Source organism: Dryobates pubescens, chromosome 33 (genome assembly GCF_014839835.1).
Source record: "Dryobates pubescens isolate bDryPub1 chromosome 33, bDryPub1.pri, whole genome shotgun sequence".
NCBI classification, from domain to species: Eukaryota; Metazoa; Chordata; class Aves; order Piciformes; family Picidae; genus Dryobates; species Dryobates pubescens.
Genome location: NC_071644.1, coordinates 5,835,131 through 5,860,664, shown reverse-complemented (window position 1 = coordinate 5,860,664; position 25,534 = coordinate 5,835,131). Strand labels below are relative to the sequence as shown.

Below are 25,534 nucleotides of genomic sequence, written 5' to 3'. Positions count from 1 at the left end.
TCGAGTCCACACACAGCTATGACCATAGGACAGAGATTCAGATCCCAGCCCACTGTACTGACCCACTCTGGTGAACTACAATGCTGTGAACAACTCCAGACACTTCAAAAGGTGCTTTAATGGCCTCTAAGTCATAACCTATGGGACCAAACAATGATTCCCAGACAGCAAATACAAGTCCTGTAGGTGCTTCTCTTCCTCTAAAGCCATTCAGGCTAATGTAAATGATTACAACAATGTATGTCTGAGTAATGCAAATCAGCTGTCCCATAACGGCATTAACAAAGTAAGACCTAAGGTGTCCATATAGTGCAACACAGCTCCCTCCTTTAGAAGGCTGTTAGGGGAGAAAAGGCCCAAGGGACCTGTGAAAGAGCTGCTATTGTAACAAGAACCATTATCTAGGGAATTTAATGTCATTTGGAGCCAGCAAAACATCTGCATTATGAGGTTGCTTAACATTTAAACCAGAACAAAAAAAATTAAATGAGACCTTGTTATGATACACAGCAGATTATTTTGAACAAATTCTAGTTTTATCAGGCACAATTGCTTTGCTTTCCTTCCAGTAACCTTAACAAGCCAGAACTGGAATTGCAGGGTAACTACTCAGCCAATAATACTCACTGAGAGGGTGCTGGAGCCCTAGAGTAGGCTGACCAGAGAGGTGGTGGAGTGTCCTTCTCTGGAGGCTTTCAAAACCCACCTGGATGTGTACCTGTGTGACCTGCCCTAGGTGATCCTGCTCTGGCAGAGGGGTTGGACTGGATGATCTTTCAAGGTCCCTCCTGTAAGCATTTCCATGCAACGGACTTCCAAGTCCTTTTCACAACAGCTCTTGTTCTCAGGAGGGCAGGACTACCAGAGTTCCCAGCACATCAGAATTCCCAAAGCCATCCTGTGAGGTCACTTACTTTAAGACAGGAATGAGTTCTGCATAACACTGGGAACAGTCATTTGTGTGTTTATTAGAGCAAGACCACTGCAAACACCACTACATCTCTACTCACAACTAATTTCTGTTTCCATTTCTGTTCTGGTACCTCCATCTCTGCAGCATGCCTCCAAGTACCTGCCAAACTGCCATGCCCTACATGCCCATGTCCACAGCTCTGCTTCTTGCCACTGGAGGTTCCTTTTTTTAAATGGCTGCAAACCCAGCTGCCCTCTCCCAATCCTTTCATCTTCCAAAAGGTCTCCAAAAACATCTTCATTTAGATCACCCAAACGAAAACTGGATCAGGTTATTTTTGGAAAACTCCTTTGAGCTGCAAAAGCAAAACCTCTGGTCTCCAGCCACAGGAGCAGTTTTATTTAACTCCATACAACTGTCTGTGGATTTGAACTACTGAAAATGGAAGAATAACTGCAGGGTGGGCTCCTCTGATGAGCTGTCTGACCAGACATTTCCACTGTGGCTATAATTAAAGCAATTTCTCTAAAGAAAGCAGCATCCTGAGAGCCGAGGAGGCTGTCTACAAGACTAACTAAAGCTATGCCACTTAAGTGCTCCATAAAATTCCACAACAGTGGCAACAAAGAAATTCTGTTCTCTTTCAGCCTTACAACAAAGAGGGGGAAAGGGTACAATGTCAGCAGAATGAGCAATGGATTTCACAGGACACTTTCTTCCTTGCCCAGTGTTTTCAAATACTTCTTGCATAAGCCACCAAGACAGATGATATTTCTGTCTGGGGAAACTGTCTTTAATTGCAGACACTGGGCTCATTTTCTGAGGAGCAGCTTATTTTGGTTAATGACAGAGCAGACGTCAGAGTTTTCTTGCCTACAAAGCCTCTCTTCCCAGTACAGCAGCACTGTTGTAATCAGGAGATTAAGTGTGCTTATTCATGTGTGAAATGCAGCCTTGATCTGCCTCTGTTAGAGGCTGGCTGCAGCAAACGGGCAGCAGATTCTTCATAATGCTCAACAGCTGAGATGTGTTCACTGACAGCTCGCTGCCCTCACTGCACCCACACAAAGCACTAACAAGCACTTAGGATCTCAAGTCATAAAACCTTACCAGTGCAAGGGGGACAGCAATGTGCCCTCGTGGCCAAGAAGGCCACGGGTGCCCTTGGGTGCATGAAGTGTGGCCAGCAGGTCCGGGGAGGTTCTCCTCCCTCTCCACTCTGCCCTGGTGAGGCCACACCTGCAATACTGTGTCCAGTTTGGGGCTCCCCAGCTCAAGAGACAGGGATCTGCTGGAGAGAGTCCAAGAGAAAGCTACAAGGATGGTGAAGGGACTTGAACATCTCTCCTAATAAGAAAGACTGAGAGACTTGGTGCTGTTTAGTCTTAAGAGGAAGAGTTTGAGAGGGGTCTCACCAACCTCTATAAATATCTGAGGGGTGGGTGTCAAGATGAAGGTGCCAGGCTCTTTTCTGTGGTGCCCAGTGACAGGACAAGGAACAATGGCTACAAACTGGAACAGAAAAAGTTTCACCTCAACATGAGGAGAAACTTCTTGGCTGTTAGGGTGCTGAAGCCCTGGAACAGGCTGTCTAATGAGGTTGTGGAGTCTCCTTCTCTGTAGACTTTCAAAACCTGCCTGGATGTGTTCCTGTGCGACCTGGCCCTAGGTGATCCTGCTTTGGCAGGGAGGTTGGACTTGATCTTTAAGGTCCTTTTCAACCCAAACCATTCTATGAATATTTTGATCCCAAAATTAGAGCTAGGAGTTACAGACATCCAAGAACACATCCAACTTGCCCAAGGTCACACTGAGACCCTGGAAAACTTGCAGTAACCTGCCCCCAGCAAGAACAAAGCATACACCCTCCTCCCCCTCAGCTTCATCTCTACCTAAGAAAAACAAAACAACCACCAACCTGAAACCAATCACAATCAAAGCACTGTACAAAACATCCCTCTACAACAGGTAGAATTCCCTCCTGACACCAAGATTAGCCTTTGGTTTTGAAATGAAGACAGACCACAGCATGCTTATTTTCATTATGTTCAGGATATTCTAAAGCTTGGCTGACTTTTGAACCTGTTTTTCCACAGAGTTTCAAAGCCTTGAGGTTTGTTCATTAAATTCAATATACTCCAGAGAGGCAGTGGTTAGCAAGAACACCTTATGGAACTAGAGACTACATTAAACAAACTCATTATGGCTCAATAACTGAGAATTAGAAAGAAAAAAAAACAACCAACACATCTTCAGATTCTTTATTACGTATTTTTCTGCCCAGCAGAAACTCTTATTGCTGCTAAGCAGCATCAGTTCTCATCTGCATTTATTTTAACACAGTGTGTGTTATAACCACCACCACAGAGCTCATTTCACCCCAGCAAACCACAGCAGCCCTGCTCAGGTCCTGCAGCCACCACCACCTGCAGCACTGGGAAGTTCTTAGCAAGTTCACCTAAGCACAGAGCCTGTATTCAGAGCGTGCTGAGCAGCCCAGGGAACACACCTACACACTCTTCTTACCAGTTTCCATACCACACAGCAACACCAGGATTCTCATTTCACAGAACAGTTTTGGTTGGAAGGGACCTTAGAGGTCATCCACTCCAACCTCCCTGCCATGGGCCTCTCAACTAGGGCTTGGGTGCTCAAGGCCTCAAACACCCCCAAGGGAGGGGGCATCCACAATCTCCCTGGGCAACCCATTCCAAGCGTCTCACCACCCTTACTGTATTCATTTGTCCCCCTGTGCCCTGCTCTCCTTCGATCCAGGACTACTCATCATTTGTGTAGTGAATGATACATTCCCACACAAGAAAGACCTGGAACATTTAAAGAGAAAAATGTGCACATGAAAAAAAATACTGGAAGCAAATCTCCTTCTGTTTCCTAATTCCCCGTTAATACTCCATGACATGCAAATTAAGACCACACAAGTCACAAACCACACTGAAAAGATCTTCAAAATGGAGGTTATTGGAACTAAATGAAGCAGTATGGAATTCCTAATTCTATTTTCAAGGTAAGGTTTTTTTCAGGTGAGACACCAGTAACAGCTCTGAGACAACCTTACAAGATTACTAAAGCTACTTGCAGTCTGTGGTGGCACCGGAGACAACAGACACCAGGCTAAGCCGTGCAGCATCAACTGTTCAGGGCAGTGTTTAATCAGTTTAATCAACCAAGGTCTTTTAAGACTTCCTGAATCCCCAAAAAACCCAAGCCAGGATTGCTGCATTTTGCTTGTTCCTCCAAATAAAAACCTGAGGCAATTTTTCAGCAGAGGCAGCAAAGCAAATTAAACTATTTATTGTCCATATGATGCAATAAAGTCCTACTTGTAAAAGCATACCTGTGAGGATCCTCCTCTACGCAGCTTCCATCACTTGCTGCACATCAGCATTCAGCTCATCAGGCAGGAGTTCAGAGGGATATCAAAGTTTTTTTCCTCAGCCACTAACCTGATCAGGAGCTGACTTAAGAGGTACTTTCAAAATGCTACAGAGGAAAATTCACCCAAGTGCCAGTTACCCAAGCAACTGGGACCTCATTAAACCTACCCAACACTTCAGGGATTAGGCTGTTTTCTCCTCCAGTCCTGGTGCCTCTCCCATGAGATAACAGATCCAGCTCTGGTGAGATTTATTACGTGCTGACTAGTTCCTAACACACATGTTGAATTATGATCTGGCCTGTGAATCAGAATGAACTTTGGTGTAAGTGACATTTCCAAACAATTATGTAACTTTTTCATTCAGAACCTGAACTAAATTTTGATGTATAGCATTTTAGTATCAAATAGCATCGATAGTGCCAAGAACTAACACGATAAACTCCTGCAGAAGGATATTTATCAAGCTTTCAGCCCAACTTCAAAGTGAAAATCATTTTCCACTGGTGCTGTGCATGTTATTTCTTTGCCCCCTGCCTCTTAGGTAGGTTTAGCTTCACTCACACTACTCAACAGTTTCAAAACACTCCCACAAAGTAACAGTCTTCGGGGAGGGGGGGAGGGGGGAAAAACACCACCAAACCAAAACCCAAAACAACCAACCACACGCTCCCAAACATAGCAAAAACCAGAGCAAGAGTTCTAAGAAAAAAAAAAAAAATCCTTATTTAAATCTAGACAAAACAAACAGAAAGCCAACACACAACCACTGTTTTCCTCACATATGCTTCCAAACAAAAATAAACTGAAGCAGCCACACGCACAATTTAGGCTGCAAGAGGCAGCAAAAGTTGCAGTCACAGAACAGTTTGGGTTGGAAAGGGCCTTAAAGACCTTAAGAGACCTTAATTCAAACCCCCTTGCCATAGGCAGGAACACCTCTTACTAGACCAGCTTGCTCAAGGCCCCATCCAACCTGGCCTTGGACGCTTCCAGGGTTGGAGCCTTCACACTTTCTCTGGACAACCTGTTTCAGCGCCTCACCACCATCATGGGGAAGAATTTCTTCCTAATATCTCATCTAAATCCAGCTTCCTCCACTTTGAAGCCATTACCCCTTGTCCTGTCACATGTCTTCAAGATAATCAGAGGGAGGTATCTATTATTCATCATCTATACACATCCTTATCTGTAGGATTAAATGATTTATCTGCTTAAGAAGAATAGCTAACACGTTTTAGGGCATCTGTGGAAGGAAACCAAAAAAAAAACCCAAACAAACAACCCAATCCAAGGTCCTGGCACATTTCCAATGTTCAATCTGCATACAAAAGGCAGGCTTGAAGAAAAGGACATCAGTGGGTACAAAGCAGATTCACACAGTGCATCAGGCTGGAAGGAAGCCTCAAAGGGCATCTTGTCCAAACCCCCTGCACTCAGCAGGGACACCTCCAACTAGAAAAGGCTGCCCAGGACCACGTCAAGGCTGATCTTGAATGTCTCCAGGGACAGCACCTCAACCACATTCCTGGGCAACCAGTTCCAGTATTTCACCACTCTCATTGTGCAGAACTTCCTCCTGATGTCCAAGCTAAATCTGCCCTGCTCCAGTTTCAAGCCATTGCCCCTCATTCTATCACGCCAAGCCCTTCAAAACAGTCCCTCCCCAGCCTTCCTATAGATCCCCTTCAGATACTGAAATGTAGCTCTAAGGTCTTCCCAGAGCCTTCTCTTCTCCAGGCTGAACAGCCCAAATTCTTTCAGCTTATCCCCACAGGGGAGGTGCTCCAGCCCTCTGATCATCATTGTGGCCTCCTCTGGACCCACTCCAGCAGCAATGCCAGGACCCAGAACATCTATGCCAAAACACACTGCGGAGTCTCACGCTTCCTTTATTACTTCCAGTGGGTATTTCAGCTGTGTCAGCTGTCTTTAGGAACCTTAAGAAGGAGTTAGGAACACTGAACACCTAACCTTTCTTGTGGCACACTCTTTAGCTTGCAGCCTGCTAAGGACTTGATTTTCCAGCTGTGAAAAAGCCCACGACAGAAACCTGCCATACCAGCTGAGCTCCAAGCCATGGCTCTGCACTAGTGTCAAAGAGTCTGTTCCCACCGATCCAGCAACGCTCACACAGCTCTGCATGTGCAGAGATGCTGTCATACCTGCACTGTGCTGAACCACCCATCTCCCAGCCCAGAGGAAGCACCAAAGCTGCTCTCAGTTGTGCACAAGTTAGGCTCAAATTTAATTTTAATTCATTGTTTTATTTTGATCTTAAAAACTCACACTGATACTCCCCATGAACTGGAGCACTCCATCATTTGCTGCCTTAATTAAAGACAGATAGAGCACCATGACAGCTCCTTTCTCAGCGCCACCTTTTCTCATGTCAGGGCTGCACTGAAATACCCTGCTACCCACTGATGAAGTTGCAACAACCCTGCTGAGCTTCAACTGCTACATCCATTCATGAAAGAATTCTTTCAGCTCAGACCAGTGCATACTTCAAATTCCCCTAGCAACAGTGGCATGTACTATTGTGAGGAAAACAGACCCAAGGTGAAATATTATCAAAACCTGAAAAACCCCACAGAAAACCTACACAAACAGATGGCATCGTTTGGGGGTTGCTTGGTTTTTTAATGCTACTTAGCTTTTACAGCTGGAAGTGGCAAATACCCGACGTGCTTTCAATATGCAAATTCTAAGATCAACACAAAAGAGGACAATGCAATTTCTTTTAAAGACAGGCAGTCATAATGTTGAAACAGACTGCAACCAATTTTCATCCCCTATTCATAATTACTTTATTACACTGTGAAAGGGTAATCAGTTTCCAAATGATCTAACAACCTTGGGCTGCTCTTAACTCTTTTATACCAGTAATAACCACAAGCACAGGCTAGGGCTCCAACTTGAAGCCAGTTACAACAGCCTAATATTAAGCATGCAGGTTAAATGGGTTCTTCCTGACACACACTCACGGAAACGAGCACATGAGATTCCTGAGAGCATTCAATTAAGTAGGAATGGTTAGAGATATAGAAAAAAAATAAAATAAAGAAATCCATTCCCAGCCCCAATCTCAGAGGAATAGCTTTATTACCAGGAAAGGGAAGTCTGATTTTTTGGCTCCTTTGTTAGATTTCAATAGGAAATGGAGCACAGAGAGTATGTTTTGACTGCCTGGAAGAATAAATTCTACAGGGATCTGTTACAACGTCAAGCTGAAAAAAGAAACTCTCCAACTGTAAGTGCCTGAATTGTGTTGACTCTTCTATTACAGCTCTGTCATTTTCATATTGTCTCGTGGTTTAGCTACCTGCTGAGGCCACTTTCAGTTATCAGTCACCAAGTAAACCCAAGAAACTTCACAACATGGAAAAAAACAAATAACTGAATTCCCAGGTCCAACTCGTGCCCGGGGTTACAACACCTACTGCTCTCTGCTGGGTTTCCAAACAATATACAGGGGGATGAGGGGAGGGGGGAGAGCTGCTGGCAAAAAGAGAAAGGCTGTGAACTTTCCACAGGCAGAGGAAGTAACATATTGCTCCTGGGTTAGGTAAATATGTTGGTTTTTATAGACTGATCAGATTAACAGGCTGAAACCTCTCCAGTAAAGCACCTAAAGCTGCATCATCTTTAAGTTTGAGAATGTTTTACTGCCATCATTTTACTAGCCAGATGAACAAGAATAGAGATTACAGAACTAGGGATTACAATACCCAATGGAATGGCAAAACTCCCTGCACCTTCTCCAGCGGCCAGCAATCATCAGAATAGGGGCCCCTGATCTTCCAAAACAAGATTAACACACAAAACCTGACAATAACCTTCAAACTGCTAAATGCTTTTAAACTTCAAGCATCTAAGCAGAATAAAGGCTTATCAAACTCCAGATGCTGCCAAAACACTTATTGCCTGCTAACAAAAAAATCAGCTTTATTTCAAAACCAAGTGATTTTGATCTCTACAAATAAGTGAGTTCAGAAAGAAGCACTGCCAAAATCCAGAGCTTTGGGGTTTTTATTGCCAGTTTCAAGAAAATTCATATCAGCGCTTTAGACAAAATTTATTTAATGTATGAAACTGGTGCTGCAGAAGTAGCAATGCCTCTGTACCAGGATTGGTCTGCTTTAGTAAAGGATTTCAGTAAAAGCTGCCCCATTCATAGATTCATGGAATGGTCTGGGTTGGAAGGTACCCCAAAGATCATCTAGTTCCAACCCCCCCTGCCATGGGCAGGAACTCCTCCCACTAGCTCAGGTTGCTCAAGGCAACCTGGCCTTGAACACCTCCAGGGAAGGGGCATCCATGGGCAACCTGTTCCAGTCTCAGCACAGCCTTTTGCTGGAAAATGTGCAAGCACATAACTTTCAGGAGCCGATACCAACACAACCCAGACTGGTTATTTCACACTGCTTTGTCATCTCACATGAAAATGACAGCCACATCCATTTACAGAGAAGCCTACCTAAACCAAGTTTGCTCTCACAACTGGCCACTGCTTCCTAAGAGAAGGGCACAGCAATGTGCTCATGTTCAATTTCCAGCCACCATTTCTTTCTACCATTAGAAAAAAGAAACCCTGAATTCCAACCCCACCATCACAGGGGGGGAAAAAAAAAAAGAGACCAAACAACCACATGTGGCTCAGAGAATCTACACATCACAATCAAATATTTATTCAGTAGTGAAATGTTTCTCCAAACCCCAAGATCTTTTCTTGGCAAAACTTGACAAAGAAAGTTTCCTAAGCAAGGGCCAGCTTGTTTTAATCATTTACATTTTTCAACACCATTTGTTCTCACTTTGTATCCAAAGGTCAGAACTCCAATCACTACCCCAGGCAAACTCTGGAATAAATATCACTTTTGTCCACTCTTCTGGAAAGAATTTCACTTCTATTAAGGAAGTGAATGTATAACACCCCCCCCCAGATTTCCCTCTGATGCATTTAAAGATGCTTCATGAGGTTTTTTTGCATAGCACACAACTAACTTAGAGGAAGTTTTCCATGTGTCCTATTTCTTATTCCTTGGGTCTTACATCATTACAGGCTTTTGCTTTCTGTAAGAGAGGTTTGTCCTGTCAGAAACAGACACACCAACATGAGAAACAGTAAAACAGAGCAAGGCTAAGCAAGGTCCAGTTGACATGACACGAACAATGCCAACTGATTCCAGTTTCCCTGACACAGCCCTTCCTCCCTAAACCACCCCTCCTGCAGTGCAGCCTTCAGTGCTCTGCACAAAGAGATGAAAAAACTCGGTTTAAAGATTCATGCCATCGACTATCGATGCTAGAGATTCACATTCAGCACTATGGAGATTCTTTCTCTCTGCTGCCAAAAGGAATGGCATTTTTATACACTTAAAAAGTGGTTTGGGTGTTTTCCAGATAAGGGAGTAAAAATCAGCCTCTAAGTGCTTCACCTACACGTCACCCACTACAGCAGGAACTCATTCACAGTACACCAGAAAGAAAACACCACTGACCCTGCACAATTAGGAAGTAAGGAATTCCTCCTGGCTTCTCTCAAGCAAAACAACGAGTACCATAACCCCCCTCCAGCCAAAAAAACTAGGCTTGGGATTAGTTTAATAATAAATAGCTTCTTTTCTTCTCCACACACACACAAAAACAACCAACCACCAAGCAAATCTCTCTAGCAGAGGAGCTATTAACCACTCACATCAGGAAACAAAAGCCCCATCTTGTCACCTTAACATAAATAAAAGTAAACAAAAGAGGGGGTGAGACACACCATGAGAGTCTCTACAACTTGTAGTAAAATTGCCAAGGCAATCGATGCATCCTGACAGAACAGCTGTACACATCACTATGTTAATTAAAATTAAAGTCTCATCTACTTAGCACGCAAGCAATTCACTGAACCTCGGTGAAAAAGGGAACCATTTCCTCCAAGAGGCAAAAATCACACAACTTGAACAAGTTGCCTGCTTCTGCTGAAGGCTGAGGGGCTTTTTAGCCTGCAGATGAGAAGACTGAAGGGGATCTCAGCGCTTATTCATACTTCAAGGGTGGGTGTCAGGAGGATGGGGCCAGGCTTTTGTCAGTGGTGCCCAGTGACGGGACAAGGGATAACAGGCACAAACTTGAACATAGAAAGTTCCATCTAAACAGGAGGAGGAACTTTTAACTTTGAGGGTGGTAGTGCACTGGAACAGGCTGCCCAGAAAGGTGGTGGAGTCTCCATCTCTGGAATCATTCCGAACCTTGCTGGATAAGGTCCTGAGCAACCTGCTCTAGGTGACCCTGCTCTGGCAAGAGGGTTGGACTAGATGATCTCCAGAAAGTCCCCTCCAACTCCTATCGCTCTGTGATTCTCTGAAGGACACAGCATAAAGGAGTCCAGAAAAGCAATTCAGAAACAGTACTGGCTATTTTAAGTAAAACAAAGCACTATCAACTATAAAACACACACAAAGGAAGTGGTAGGCTAGATTACGTCAGCCCTCGCCTCAATTCATAAATCCTAACCACAAAACAAGACAAATTCTTAACTGCCTTTCTCTGGAAGCGTGGTTAAACTGAATACACGCAGTTCATGTCTTAAAATATGCTCTTGAACAACACTCGCTGATGCATCACTTTCAAACAGCCACGGGGAGGGGGGGAAATTGTGTAATCCTAGTCAAATCTATCGTGCAGCCAGATCAAATAACAGTTCAAGAACTGCCTGCCAAGCACCCAGCCTGCCAGAGTACAATAAGCACTCAAGTGCTCTGGACTCAAAACCACCTTTCACTGGTCCCAGAGATCTTTATAAAATAGTTTAAACACTCCTAAATTACAGGGTTGGAAAAACAAAACAAATAAATAATAATAATAAAAAAAAAAGAAAGCCTTGAAATGTGGCTCCTCCACAGCTCTCAACTTGCTGTTAAGCATCTAAAACGTCTGTCTGGTGATAGTCACTAGGCAAGAGCATTCAAAAACACGACTGGAGGAACAAAAACTGACAAAAACGCCGAGCTGGTTGCACGTCTGGAACTAATTGCCTGCAGATTAACGGCTTTACATTGGAACAGTGTTGGTCTGTAGGGTTTTAAATCCAGTTTACTTTAAACCGAGTTCCCAGAAGAAACATAGTGGTGGAGCATTTGAAACCACACTCCACTAGATTTCCATTCTGCGCTTTCCTTTCCTTCGAGCCTAACAATAACGTTAAGCTTGGGGGGGGAAAAAAAATAATAATAAATTAAGTCTCCTTGTCAACTGCCATCTCCATCCACCATCAATTAAAGCAGCCCCATATGGCTGCGAGGAGGCCATCCAGTCACACAATGCCCCATGCCGTGCAAAGCCACATGTACTCAAGAGGAGCTTAAAACCAATTGCAAAACAAAGCAGAGCTGGTTTCTTCCTCAGGAAACAAAGTGGCCAAGCAGGTCTCCTGTCACTATCTTAAAACACCATTAAACGTCGCTAAAAAAAGAAAAAGGAGGAAAAAAAAAGAAAAGTTACACCACACGCCGTACCAATTAGTACTTCAAAGGCATTCCATTTTCTCAAGTGCAGGGAAAAAGTGCTTTCTTACAGGATAAGGAAAATGCAATCCTTATCTGCTTATCTCCTCTGCTTTAAAAAACCCAGAATTAAACCCAGCACTCTGTTCAGCTTCGCTGTTCATATTCAGGACACAGAGGTGAAGCATTTGTTATGGAAAGAACACCCTGCAGACTCCCAGCATCCTGAACTTTCCAGGCCAGTAGAAACTATCACCTCACCGACCGAGGGGACTCAACTTTCTGTGACAAAAAAAACACCACCACAAAACTGGAGCAACCAACAGCGGAGAGACTGAAGTCAGGCTTCTCCATCCAGGTGCTTGCTGTGTTATCACTGGCTAAGTCAACTTTAGGAGCAACCTTCACAACCTTCCTCCTGGAAACAACTTGTACGCGTAAGGCACCAAGTCACGCATCACCCCTGGCTGGGGAGCTGCTCCGCTGACCCTCATAGCTCTAGCTGCCAGAAGCAGAGTCCGTGCCCCTTCTCTGCCCACCGCCGCTGTCGGAGCACTCACCCGAGGGTCCCGGGCACAGGCAGAGGCCGGGCAATCCCCACGGTCACAGCCTGATCCCAGCACCCCGCCCCACGCTCCTTCCCGCGGCGGCCCGGCGGCGGCCCCCGCGCAGCGGAGCAGGGGAGGGCAGAGGACGGGAGGAAGCGGGGCCGGGGGCGACGAGACGGCGCAGTTGGTGAACAAAAGGAGGCCCCTGCGCCTCGCCGCCGAGCAGCTGGGCCGGGGTGCGGAGCAGGCGGCGGAGCGAGCGGCGTCTCCCGGGCCCGCTGCCGCCGCCCCCCGCCCCAGCTCCCGGCCGCCCCCTCACCTCAGCAGCGCGGCCCCGCCACATGCTGCTGCCACCGGCCCCCGCCCGGCCCCGGGAGGCAGCGGTGCGGGGAAGAGCCCGGTACATAACCCGCCCGCCGCCCTGCCCCGCCGGTCCCGTACCCCGCCATCCCCGGTACCCACCGCGCCCCGCCCGGCTCTCACGCACCGGCCCGGCCCGGCGCCGCCGCTCCCCCGGTGCAGGCGGCGGGGCGCAGGCAGGCAGACGGAGACACACGCTCCTTCCCCCGGCGGCGGCCCGCCTCTGCCTCCTCCCCGCTCAGCCGAGCCGGAACCGGGAGCCCCGTGATTGATGGCAGCTCTTTAATAGCGTGGTCAGCTAGAAAATGCATCTGCAAGCAAGATATGAAGGAGGCGAAAGCATCCCCGGGAGTGCTCAGCTGCTCAGCGCCGAGCTGCAGCCGGGAATGTTAATGCTGCCGGCCCGCCTCGGCTCCACGGCCGCGGATCAAAACACACAGGGGGTGGGGAAAATGCAGATAAACCGAGGGGTGGAGGGAACCCTTCACACACGGCATTCGCGCCTAAGATGGGTAAGAAAGAGCTGCCTGGCCAGGGTCACGGTACGAGCCGCGGCTCCACAAGGCTGTGCTGGTGGCAGCGTGTTCAATTAGAAAGCCATTTTGTTGAAAATCCTTTCTACGACGTCCTCCCTCCCCCCATTAGAGACAGAAATTCATCTGCTCAGCAAAAACATGTTCCTTCTAATTGCATTTAATTGGCAATTTTAAATAATAATGACTACTTACCTCTTACTCTGTGTCTTCACGCAAACCCCTAACTTGCCTGCATCTCGCTGTCTTGCACTCTTCTTTAACACCACAACCATGACCTTTCAGCTGCCGGTATCGACTTAATTTTAGAGCAAAGCTTTGCTATTTCCCTTGCAGAATAACATGCAAAACAAGCCATCTATGTAATCCATTACCCGAGGGCAACGTACACTTCTTCCCTGCCAAGCAAATCCAGTTCCTAGCCACGCAGCAGTATTTCAGCTGTATTAGAGCTATAAAATAAAGGAGCACCCCTTCTCAGGGTTGGTTTTTACAAAGCAAACTTAAAAGATAAAATTAATACTATTCAAGGTTCAGCTAATTAGAGCGACACCTTCAAGTGCCGTCTGCCAACTTATTTCCTGCTCTTATTTGGAGTTGTGTCTTTTCCCTCTATTTATCCACAGCTATTCCCACCACGTTTTGCAGCACAGCACCCAGGTCCTTCTGGAAACAAAGAGCCAACTTCAGAATTTTATTCTGCACCTCCTAGAAGCAGCTGCCAAATGCCACTAAAGGAGCTGAAGGAGCTGATTAATTCTCATGCCTCTGCCACACCACGAGGCTGCTGTGATCAATACCAATTGAAGCTGGTGCACACCACTTGTCCCTGTACAACAGCTTCCCAACTAGAGCCCATCCCTAAAAGAACTGGTTCAAAATAAGCTTTGTAACCAAGTAGCCGTGTGATAGCTCCAAACCTGCCTGAGCTGAAATTCAATCCCCAAGCCAGTACAAAGCAACCACACTGTGTTTATCCTCACTTCAAGTTTCTAAGCAAATGTGGCCCCGCACCTGGCAAATCAGTGAAAGGAACTCGCTGCTCCAGTGTGTATTTAAATCAGGGTTTACTTCTAATGACTTCCAAAAGAGCTTTCCAGCAGCGAGTTAAGTCAGGCCAAGCTCCAGTTATTTGAAAGGAAAAATATCCTGTTTGAGGATATTTGTTTAAAAACACCTTCTCCCTTTAGGGCAGATGACCCAGCCAGCTTGGATCACCAATCCAAAAAGCCAGGCTATATTGGGAAAATGCACTCAAATTAAGAAAGAAAAAAAATCCAAGAACATATCTGCATACTTTTCTTCTCTTTTGTATCCCATTAGGATGAAAGTTGTTCAAACAGTGCAGAGCACAGCATCCAGCAGTTTGAACACAGCAAGAGAACTGGTGAGCATTCTTGGATCTCAGGCACTGTCTTGCAAAGCAGCTTCAGAATTCAGCAGTGTGGTAGATGGCAGTGAAATCATCTGAAGCCCCATCTGGTTTTGTACAGCATATTGGAGATTCTTGAATGAACAGAGCAGCCACAGCATTCAATCACTGACATCAGAAACAACTGAACTTTCACTAATTGGCTTTCCTATGAGATACAGAGATCTGCCCCCATTTCACAGACTAAAATAAAAACCACATGCACAGAGCACAGCCTCCAGCTCCATTTTGCAAGAGGGACTTTTTTTTTTTCTTTCCTTTTTTTTTTTTAATCTTGTCTTTATGAAATGGATTATGAGAGATTAAAATCTTTTCTTGGTCATAAAACACACCCTTGCCACTCACGGCATTACAAACTTAGACCAGCGTTTCCTTTAGCATCAACACCAAAAGAGTGCCTGTATGGAAAGGGAGGGGGGGGGTAAAGTGAGTTACACACAAAACCCATCGAGGCTACTCAAGAAAAAAGCACCTCCACAAGGGTGAGGCAATGAATGAGACCTAAAGTAGGCTTGAGCAGTGATTCACTGGACAAAAACTGCTAACAGACCTCACACGTGTTTGGTCCAGCGTGCATCAGTTATCTGGTGCTACACAATGAAATACAGCTCATTCCTCCGCCTGCAAAATCCAGCCCAGTTTTCCTGGCAGGCTCCATTTATCAAAACAACCCTGTCATGTTGAGTACCATTAACAGATAATGAACTGAGACAAGGGATGCAGTTACAAGCAAAGCACTCGGCATGCTGCAGGCCTAAGCACGCAGCCGAGGGAGCTGATATTTATTATAAACATTATAATTAAATAGAACACCTAGTTGAAGAAACACTGAGGTCGTGACAACAAACAACAGAAGCTGGAAATCTGAAAAGAATAAAGCTTTGACTCGCTGTCAGTAATTCCTGGCATTGCTTGAAGGCACGTACACATACACCAGGTACACCTCCTCCTGCAGCCAGGAACGGGGAAGCAGCCATTCACTTGCAGCTTTGGGTTTTCAGTGCTTTCCATGAATCCTGTAACACTTTGTGTACTGTACCTACGCACTTCAGCTCATGAAAGATTGAGCACTGAGAAGTGACAGACAGTGTATCTTCAAAGGGCTGTAAAATCTGCTGCTTTCTAGACATACTATTCATAACAAACAGGAATAATTCATCACTTTGTGCAAGACTCCTACCATATTTGAGGAATATCAAATGCAGGCGTACTATTAAGTGCAGATATACTCCCTCCAAGCCACAAGATCTATCCATCAGCAGCATTCTCCCCTTCTTCTGACACAATTAGCCATCGAGCATGCATAAAGATTTCACCCACTAGAAAAACTGCTCCAAAGGAACAATTTCAGGTCTACCAGCTATGGATGCGCTTGAAACACAAGCTAACCGTAAACAGGCTTAATGAGATCATGGAGATTAAATGGGTAAATTAACTTTTTAAGAGACATCCAAGGCAAAGAGGTCCCACAAACACTTAAAGGCAGCTCACTGAAGTCATGCAGTTCACTCATCCCGTGCGAGCAGGTTCAAGAACGCTCTAGCGTGCACAAACCCTACAAAAAGGAGCCTCAAACTTACTTTTAGCACCACATAGAGATGGGTGCCAGGACAAGTGTTTTCTAAAAGCTAATGCAACACCACTTCCCAGCTTAGGCAAGCAACAAGTGTAACACATTAAACCCCTGCTAAGCCGAACCTATTTTTAAAATGGGACTTAACACTGTAGTCAGAGCTTCACACACATCAAGCTCTCCCTTTGGGTTTGACATTGGGGGGGGGGGGGGGGAGGAAGGGGGCCTGAGAACAAGCTAACAACTTCATATTATTGTCACAGCACTGTTTTTCTTGTGTTACTTAATTCCAGTCCTCATCAGAAGTTTCCCTTTCAGTGTATTCCCAGCCAAAACAACAGCGATACCTCCGGTTAAACAAAAAGCCTGAAGCAGAGGCAGTTTAAACTGAAAAACAGCCAGAGAATTCCTGAGGCCAACGGTCAACTGAAGATTCCTCAGCAGAGGAGAGGAAACAGGCTGGGCTGCTAACATGAAAGGTCACCTTAAACTGCTCAGAACAGGAGCAGCGAGTGTTTGTTACCAGTTTCTGTTTGTTTTCAATTCAACATCAAAGCATCCAGGCTCTACCTATTCTAAACACAAAACCTTTGGTCAGGTTAGAGGTGATGTTTTCTTCCTTTGCAAATAACAGACTGTTTTATTAGTACAAACACAGCAGTGAATAACTGATACCCAGCTCTTGACAAGGCACTTAACTGCTGTCCTGGTTCTTCAGGCCTGCTTCAAGCAGGACAAACCTTACCTGCACTTGTAGACGTGTGAGCACCAAGTGAACACTCCTGAAATGTGAACTAAGTTTTAAGCAGCTTCCTGCCACAGAACTGATTCAGCTACAACAGCACTAGTTCAGCTACAACTCACTCCACAAAGGTGCTTTTCCACACTACTAACACGTCATCTCCAGGAGGAAATTCAGTGCAATGTTATTATTGCTTCAACATAATCAAAGGGCCATTTCATTCTGTAATCCAAGTCTGCCTAAGGAGAGACTGTAAACTCTGCACACAGTTAAACACAGCCCTGTCCACTTGGCTCCACCACATTTACACATACAGCAGGCAGTGGTTCTTCAAAATCAGCACATGAATCATAGCAGAGCTATTTTAATTTAGCATAGAACTGCTGGAATTTGGATCAACCGTTTCCTTGCCTTTCTCAAATCCCCAAACAGAACCTGTGCCCTTTATAGGCCATGAACCTTCAGAGGTTCAGAGCTTCTTTTGTTGGCTTCAATTTTGGTTGGTTTGTTTTGCTGGGGGGGTTTTGTTTTGGATGTTTGTTACCAGTTGGGGTGAAAGGTTTTTTGCCCCTCCAAGCCTCTATGTACACAGCATCTAACTCAGAACTTGCTCAAGTGAGTTAATGCTGTCATCCACTTCACGGTTCAAGAAGTATGCCTCCTTTTCTGCACTTACATAGCGTTCAGCTTCTTGCTTCAGAAGACCTCCAACCAAGCTCCAAGTCCTTACATCCTGACACATCAGTGCCCAGAGGAAGGATGACTACCAAGCACAGTAAAGTTCAAGGATCTTCAACCTCATTTTAACTACCCTCAGACCCAGGAACACCAGGCACTGCCGTTGCTCTTAACTGCCACCAGCAACGGCCACCAACAGCCACCCTGTAAGGTAACACTGTTGGACCAAACTTCACCTGGCAAGAGGCACAAGTCTCAAAAGCACAAACAAACAGAAATCCTCTAAAGATGACAAACAAATCCCCAGATCTGTGTACTGATGCCACTTGCTACTAGGAAATACAACTGCTGGTCACTAGGTAAAAACACACTGCCTCAGAATCCTCCTCAGCCTAACCAGAGCCTATAACACCACCAATGAAATGCTGTGGGTGCTTCAAGGAGGTGAAGTCTGCATAAGGCCATTCTACATGCTGTTGCAAGGCATCTGGTCAGTTATTTTTTTTTAATCTTAGATTCACACAGCATTTCTGGCACAGTAGGAAGGGGAAAAACAAAAGTTGCTGCCTTGGGGAGCTGTGAAGGCTTGGGCAATTCACATGCTAACATGTGAGATCGCAGCATTTCACAGGAAGGCCAAGCATAGGAAGTGCTGGGAGAGAACAACAGAAAAAAACATCAAACCACCACACGCACAAAAACACCCCACAACAAAAAACCCCACACTAAACAGCCAGCATGGCCCAGTTCATTGAGTTCAATCTCAGGTCTACATACAATGAAGTGAATGTTCACAGCAGGGTCAACCCTCACCCTTCTCCCATTCCTCCCCCCTGCAAGTGTTGAAGACTCAATTCTGACAGCTCTGCAAACCCTTGGAACCAGCTTCAGCGTGCCACACTAAAAGGTCAAGAGAAAAGTAACAGAAGCAGAGAAGGGGAGGCAGCATTTTCTATTTACAGTTAACTTAATTCAAGGGCAATGCTCTCTAAAAGAGCTGCACCCCCAGAAAGAACAAAATTCAGCCAGAACGATAATACACTTCTCTTCAACAGAAAGGAGGGGGTAGAAAATAAAAGAAACAAAAAATGAACAAGCTGAGGAATGCAATAGCTTGGCAAGATTTTTAAAACAAAAGCTTTTAAGTGCCTAGGTAAGTACAAAGTGTAATAAACTCAGCTGGGATACTGTGACCAAGCTACCAGGGAACAAGTAGTGAGACAAGTAACTTGAAACCCAGCTACAGCTTTCATATCTGGAACTGAGAACAAACCAGGCAAGACAAATTTCAGCTCAGAAGTTCAGGTCTGCAAATCCTAGAAATCACTTTTCTTTCCCCCCCTCCACTCCCACCCCCCATTATTTCTCCTCTGGCTTGTTTCTTCTTTGCTTTAAGGACCACAACTTAAAATTCACACATGTAGGAAGTCCCCGCTCTGGGAAACTCCAAATTACAGAATGGTGCAGTGTCAGGCAAGAATGTTAAAACAAAATCCAAATTCTTTACAGTGGAACAAGTTGCCCAGAGAGGTTATGGATGCCCCCTCCCTGGAAGTGTTCAAGGCCAGGGAGCAGGCACCAGCAAGCTGGTCTAGTGGAAGGTGTCCCTGCCCTTGGCTGGAACTAAATGGTCTTTAAGGTTCCTTCCAACCTAAACGATTCCATGAATCTCAGAATCTATTGTGTCTGACAGACTTTGTGGTACTTGTGACAAGACATCAACCTGTTCAGCAGCCTCTCAAATTTAAGGACTAAGTGACAACCCTGATTTATTTTAGAAAGCATTAAGCAAGGGGGGAGAAAAAAACTACCCAACTATTTGTCAAGAAGAGAAGTCATTTAAAAGGAAAAAATTTACATGCTTGAGAAGTCTAGTAAGTGGATTTATAAAACCCCAAGACACCATTTGTTCTCAGCTGAATATAAAGAAAAAGCAAACAAACTAAAAGCCTCAATAGTTAAATGCAGACAGGAGGAAGAGGAGGAGGGGGAAAGCTAAAGAAAAGGAGGGAAGGAAGAAGTAAGCAAACACAGCTTTTTTAGCTCTATCAAAGCAGCTGTAAAACAACGGAAGTTTGCCTGTTCTTCCCTCCAGTTTCAACTCAAAGGAACTTTGGGAATGGAAAACTTGATACCTCTATCAACAGCCTGTGGTATGTTTAAACTATTATAATATAAAGCATGCTCATACTCACAGGCTAAAAGGAAATGACTGCCAAATGCTTCCTTCGCAACCTTCCCTCCAAAAGCAAGACAGATTCTTCACCGAGAGGTTTTTCTCAAGGCACCAAGTGGAGCAGAAATTGAACTAACATATGTAAAATTTGCAGTGGATTTACAGTCCTCTATTGAAATCGCCGCAGAGATGGGAAATGTGATTACAGCTCACAGGTTTTTAGCACGGTAATCGCTTTCACATTCCAAAGCTTCAGATAATTCAATAGACTTGTTGTCTTGAAGTGACAATAACCACAGGATGTGACCATACCTATAATAATCCTTCCCTCCAGACGGGGAGATAAGCTCTAAAAACAGGAAGTTTCTACTACAACCTTGAACAAATGTTAACAGTCTGAAACCACATGACTGCAGTTCAGTTACATGGGGAAGGAGCTCTTGATTTCCTCAAACTAGGGGAGGAGATCCCAATGCATGAAATGAATTCAGACGCTGCTCCTCCACACACCTCCACAATCCTCCAAAACATGTAATCCTGTGAAGGTTCTTAGTTTATTCTTTGTCTCCTTTTCCCTCCACAAATTCACAGAAGTAAGGAAACAAGATAGTTTCCACCTCGTAGGAATAAAGAGTGTTTTCTGTCAAAAATTGATACTTGTGCACACAGACATAATGTGAAACATTCCAGGTTATAAGCTAAAGTAAAGAGACTAGCCCCAAATTGCTTTGGGCCATGAGGGAGTTGCAAGGAGATGGTAAAAATGGAACAGAGAATTCAGAGCTGCCACTTGCCCTGCTGGAGCATGACACAGGCAGTTTTGAACCTGAGCACTTCCCCGTCTGAATAGAGCACAAAGTGATACATTCCCTGGTACAAGCTCAAGCAAAGGGGCTGGTCCCTCTCCCCCCCCCCCACCAAAACAAACCAAAACACCACCACACAACAACAAAAAAAAAAAAAACCCACCCCACAACCCACCAGACCAAGAATTGAAACCAAGTGCTAGGCATCTATCTGCCTTGACCATGCTACGGCCTACTACACTTAAACTCTAAACCTTTGATCCTTCTGAAAAAGGTCTCTTTACACTTTGAAAGACTCGATAAAGAGAGAAGTTCAAAACTGCATTGCTCAGAGTGCAGCATGACCTTCCTTAAATCACACAAATTACAGGAGCAGTTTGCTGGACTCAGCTTATTTTGATTTGTTTCTCAAACGGATGAGCTTTCTCTGATGTAGGAACGTGTTTCACACAGCAGTCTTCAACCTCCTACACAGATGCTTTAAGTGAACTAAAAGGAAGCAGCAGATTCTTGAAAGCTAATATCAAGCAATTAATGGTCCAGAAGGCCTGTCAGAACAAGTTTCACAATATTTCTCCAGCTGTAGATGAAGAGGTGGCAGTAGTTAAGCATGGTTTACGCGAGCTTATCAAACACTCAAATAAAAGGATCCTGCTGTATACTTAAACACAAACCAGCTCTGTGCTACGTGTCAAAACAATGCACGTTTTCCTAACGGCATTCCACATGAAATCGCAGCCAAAACACACCAAGGGCTTCAAAATCCCATTTGTGTGACACTATTCTGCCACACACCCAGGGGAAGGTTTCCACGAAACAAGCGTTCATTTAAGAAAACATTGACACGTTCCACATTAAACATGCACCAGAAACAAACCCTCCCGGACAAAAGGAGGCCATGAGTTGCAGATCATGTGAGGCAACTTTCCCACGGAACAAACAAACAGCTTTAAAGCCAGCGCATAGCAACATCAGAAAACTTCTGTCAACAAGGGCTCAAGAGTAAGCAGGGAGCAGTTCTTCATCAGGTGAGATGGTCAAGCTGCAGTGTGCCATCTAGTGGCAGACTCCTAAAAGGAACGGTAGAAAACCGACCAACAGGAAATTCGAGGAAACCACAAAGCTTCGGTGAAGACTTTGCTTCAGTACTGCGCATTTGAAGCCTTCCCTTTTCCCCTGAAGAGCTGACAGCAGCCCATCTGAACGCATCACTAAAGCACCACACAGCACAGAGTTAACCAACATCACAGGAAGTTCTAGAATAGAATAAACCAGGTTGGAAGAGACCCTCAAGATCATCGTGTCCAACCTAGCATCCAACACCACCTAATCAACTAAACCATGCAACCAAGCACCCTATCAAGTCCCCTCCTGAACACTTCCAGTGATGGCAATTCCACCACCTCCTCGGGCAGCCCATTCCAATGGGCAATCACTCTCTCTGTGTAGAACTTCCTCCTAACCTCCAGCCTAAACCTCCCCTGGCACAGCCTGAGACTGCAGCCTCTTGTTCAGGTGCTGGTTGCCTGGGAGAAAAGACCAACCTCTGCCCACCTACAACCTCCCTTAAGGTAGTTGTGGAGAGCAATAAGGTCACCCCTGAGTCTCCTCTTCTCCAGGCTAAGCAACCCCAGCTCCCTCAGCCTCTCCTCACAGGGCTGTATTCCAAGCCCCTCACCAACTTTGTTGCCCTTCTCTGGACTCATTCCAGCAAGTCAACATCTTTCCTAAACTGAGGGGCCCAGAACTAGACAGAGTACTCGAGGTGTGGCCTAACCAGTGCAGTGTACAGGGGCAGAATGACCTCCCTGCTCCTGCTGGCCACACTGTTTCTGATGAAGGGCAGGATGCCGTTTGCCCTCCTGGCTGCCTGGGCACACTGCAGGCTCATGTTCAGCCTACCATCAACCAGCACCCCCAGGTCCCTCTCTGCCTGGCCACTCTCCAGCCACTCTGCCCCCAGCCTGTAGCACTGCCTGGGGTTGCTGTGGCCAATGTGCAGAACCCGGCACTTGGATGTGTTAAATCTCATGCCCTTGGATTCTACCCATCTGTCCAGCCTGTCAAGGTCCCTCTGCAGAGCCTCTCTACCCTCCAGCAGATCAGCTCCTGCCCCTAGCTTGGTGTCGTCAGCAAATTTACTGATGATCAACTCTTAACGTGTTTGGTTCCCGCTCCAGCTAACAACTGGATTCATTAAGCAAGGCATGACCTAAAGCAGCACAGAAACTCTGCCGAGTGCACAAAACGCAGAGGTGCGCAGGCAGATCTTCTGCCCTGTGATGCACAGCACCTTGAAGCTGTTCTTTGTTTAGTCAATGAGCTGTCATCTCATTCTCTGCTGAGCACAGTGTCTCGGCTTTGACGAGATGAGTGACAGGAGCTGCTGAATTTTCATGCTGGTGTTTTTATCAGGAGAAAGTACACACATACACCTCACCAGTTCATTAATAATCCATTAATAACACTCGTATTAAAGCTTGGCAGACAACTTCCTCCCGAGATAAAAATCCACTGCTTTGCTTTTTAGGATCTCTGTGTGTCAGGGGTGGCATATCAAGAGGTGAAAATATAATTTAAAAGTCACACCTAGCTTCAGTTTCCCCTCAGAGCCATCATTAAGCAGTCAGAGAACACAGGCTCCATTATCCGATTTTGTTCCTGTTTCTAATAACCTCCAGTCATCAAGTTTCAGAAAGAAGCTTTTCAAATCACATGTAACTTCAGTCACCTAGCCACACAGAGATGAACTAGTGCCCTCCCCCTAAAACACAGATGAAAAGGTCACCCTGCACATGTTTAACCTCCCTGAAGATGCCAGCCCCTAGCACAAGTCAAGGCTCTAAAATATATTAAGCAAGGACTTGCCAGGAGTGAACCAACAGGGGGAAAAAAATACATATATATATAAATCAACTGAATGAAGCTTAGAGAAGAGGGGGAAGCTAACTGACTGGAATCAAAGCCTGTATTTTCAGGCTCATTTATAAAGCACAGTTGTTAAGAGTGGTTAAATATTAACAGTGAATGCCATTTCACGAAAGCAACGTGAAGTATACTCCACATCCTCCCTTCACAGGCATGTAAGCAATGATTGCTTAGTCCATTACCCAATTCAAGGGGTTACAAGACATCAATTCAACCCCAACACCACCTACATTTGACCAGAGGAGTGAGCAACAAACTATGCTGTTCCCCTTCTACTCCATTCTCTATGAAATCTACACTTTGGGTACCAATAGCCAGCTCTGCAATAGATTATTTTAAATAACCAGACCTCACTGGACAAATGAGGTCAAGAACAAGCCTGACAAGCCTGTTTGATTCCATTCTTAGAATGAATAGAAAGTGCCTTTCATGGCTCCCACTACAAAGAAACCCATCATTAGACCTCATTTCTGTCAGTTCATCCAAAGGCTGAAGATATATAGAGGAGATGGTGTTTCAAAGGCAAGACTCTGAAATCAAATAGCTCCCAAGATTATCACTATATCCATTCCAGATTAAAACTTCTGCTCCTTTCCCTCCATTAGTCCAACTCAAGGCAGGAAGCACCACGTTTTGCTCATTGGTTTCAGAGCTTGGGTGGAGGTGTTACATTTTGGGGGGGGTTGGGTTTTTAACTAACCTTTAAGATGGCTCTCTTGATTAAACCATTTTCATCCTTCAGTGAGTTTGATTCCTATTAGTTCAGACTGCAGAGATGACATTGATTTTCACTGAAGTCAGGATCAAGAGAAGTAACAGCTTTTCCAATTAAACAACTGCTCACCACGTTAAGTAGAAAAATATGTCAACAGCAATAAGGTGCAAATGGCCAAAGCACCCTTCAGTGCTAACAAAGGCCAACAGACAAGCTTGTAATAACTTTCACCTTTAACTTGAAAAAGGAGGGAAACTCCCTCTATTACAGACAGTTCAGCTCCTGTTAACTGTGCTGATAAGAAGCTGCATCGCTGAGAAAGGCCTGAAATTATAGACAAGTCATCTGCCAGCTCTGAATTACCATCATTACACCACACAAATCACCACACTGGGCCTCAGCCTACTAAAATAGAAATCACAAGCAGGAATGGTGTAGTAGGCTGCTGCTGCTTCTCTTAAATGAAGCTTTTATACCAAACAAATCTATACAGCTCTTGCATTATAGCCTTTCACAGAGCTGCACTGTAAATCAAATATTTTCTTCCACAGCCTGCAGCTATTCCCACATTTAATAACTGACATGGAAGACAAGTTTTACTCTCCATTAGGCTGGAACAATTACTACCCTCATCAGCACTCAAGTCAGAGGTAAAAACGATGAGATTTGTATTACCTGAGTGTGTGTTCAGGGGGAAAGAGTTTTACTTCTCCAGAATAAAAAGGCAAAGTATATTTAGTACAATGAAATAAGGGAGCTCCAACAATCATACCCTAATTCTGCACATACCAGGATGACCATACACACCAAGCAGTCACAAGAAGACTTTCTTCTCAGCTATAAAAGAAATGCACCATTCTTGCCCCAGAGCAGCAAGGAGAAGAGAAGTCTGCACAAACACTTCATTTGCAGATGCAAATATTCTCCAACCAAGAACTTCAGCCACAGCCTTGGATAAGGCCTTAAACAACTAGGAGACTTCAGTCATTAGGGAACCAGTTCTCATGCTCAGTGGAAAAGCTATTTAAAAGCTACTAATTAAGTGACCTGGAAGCCTGTCCTCCATTTATCCAGTGATTGCCAGGGCTGTGTTTTCAGATTTTAAAGTGCTTGTTCAAAGGAGTTGGACTTTTCACTTAGAAAGTTACTCCAACAGCAAGAGCCAGGACCAGCAACACCCAAATGCTCCCTGAAAGGCTACTGGCACTTCATTCTCCACCTTGGTCACATACATCTG

General features: G+C 45.1%; 1 protein-coding gene across 3 annotated transcripts in view; it reads right to left on the bottom strand.

The window, feature by feature from the left end:
* The window catches only part of RERE (arginine-glutamic acid dipeptide repeats), a 247,943-nt gene that overhangs the window by 185,657 nt on the left and 36,752 nt on the right, over positions 1–25,534 (bottom strand). Inside the window, exon 1 of one of the 3 annotated variants that reach the window (XM_054175885.1) lies at positions 12,842–13,090. The exons of the other annotated variants lie outside the window; for them this stretch is intronic. The gene's annotated coding sequence lies outside the window, so the exon portion shown is untranslated. Of the gene's footprint in view, positions 1–12,841; positions 13,091–25,534 lie in introns of those variants that run through there. 3 annotated transcript variants of the gene reach the window in all.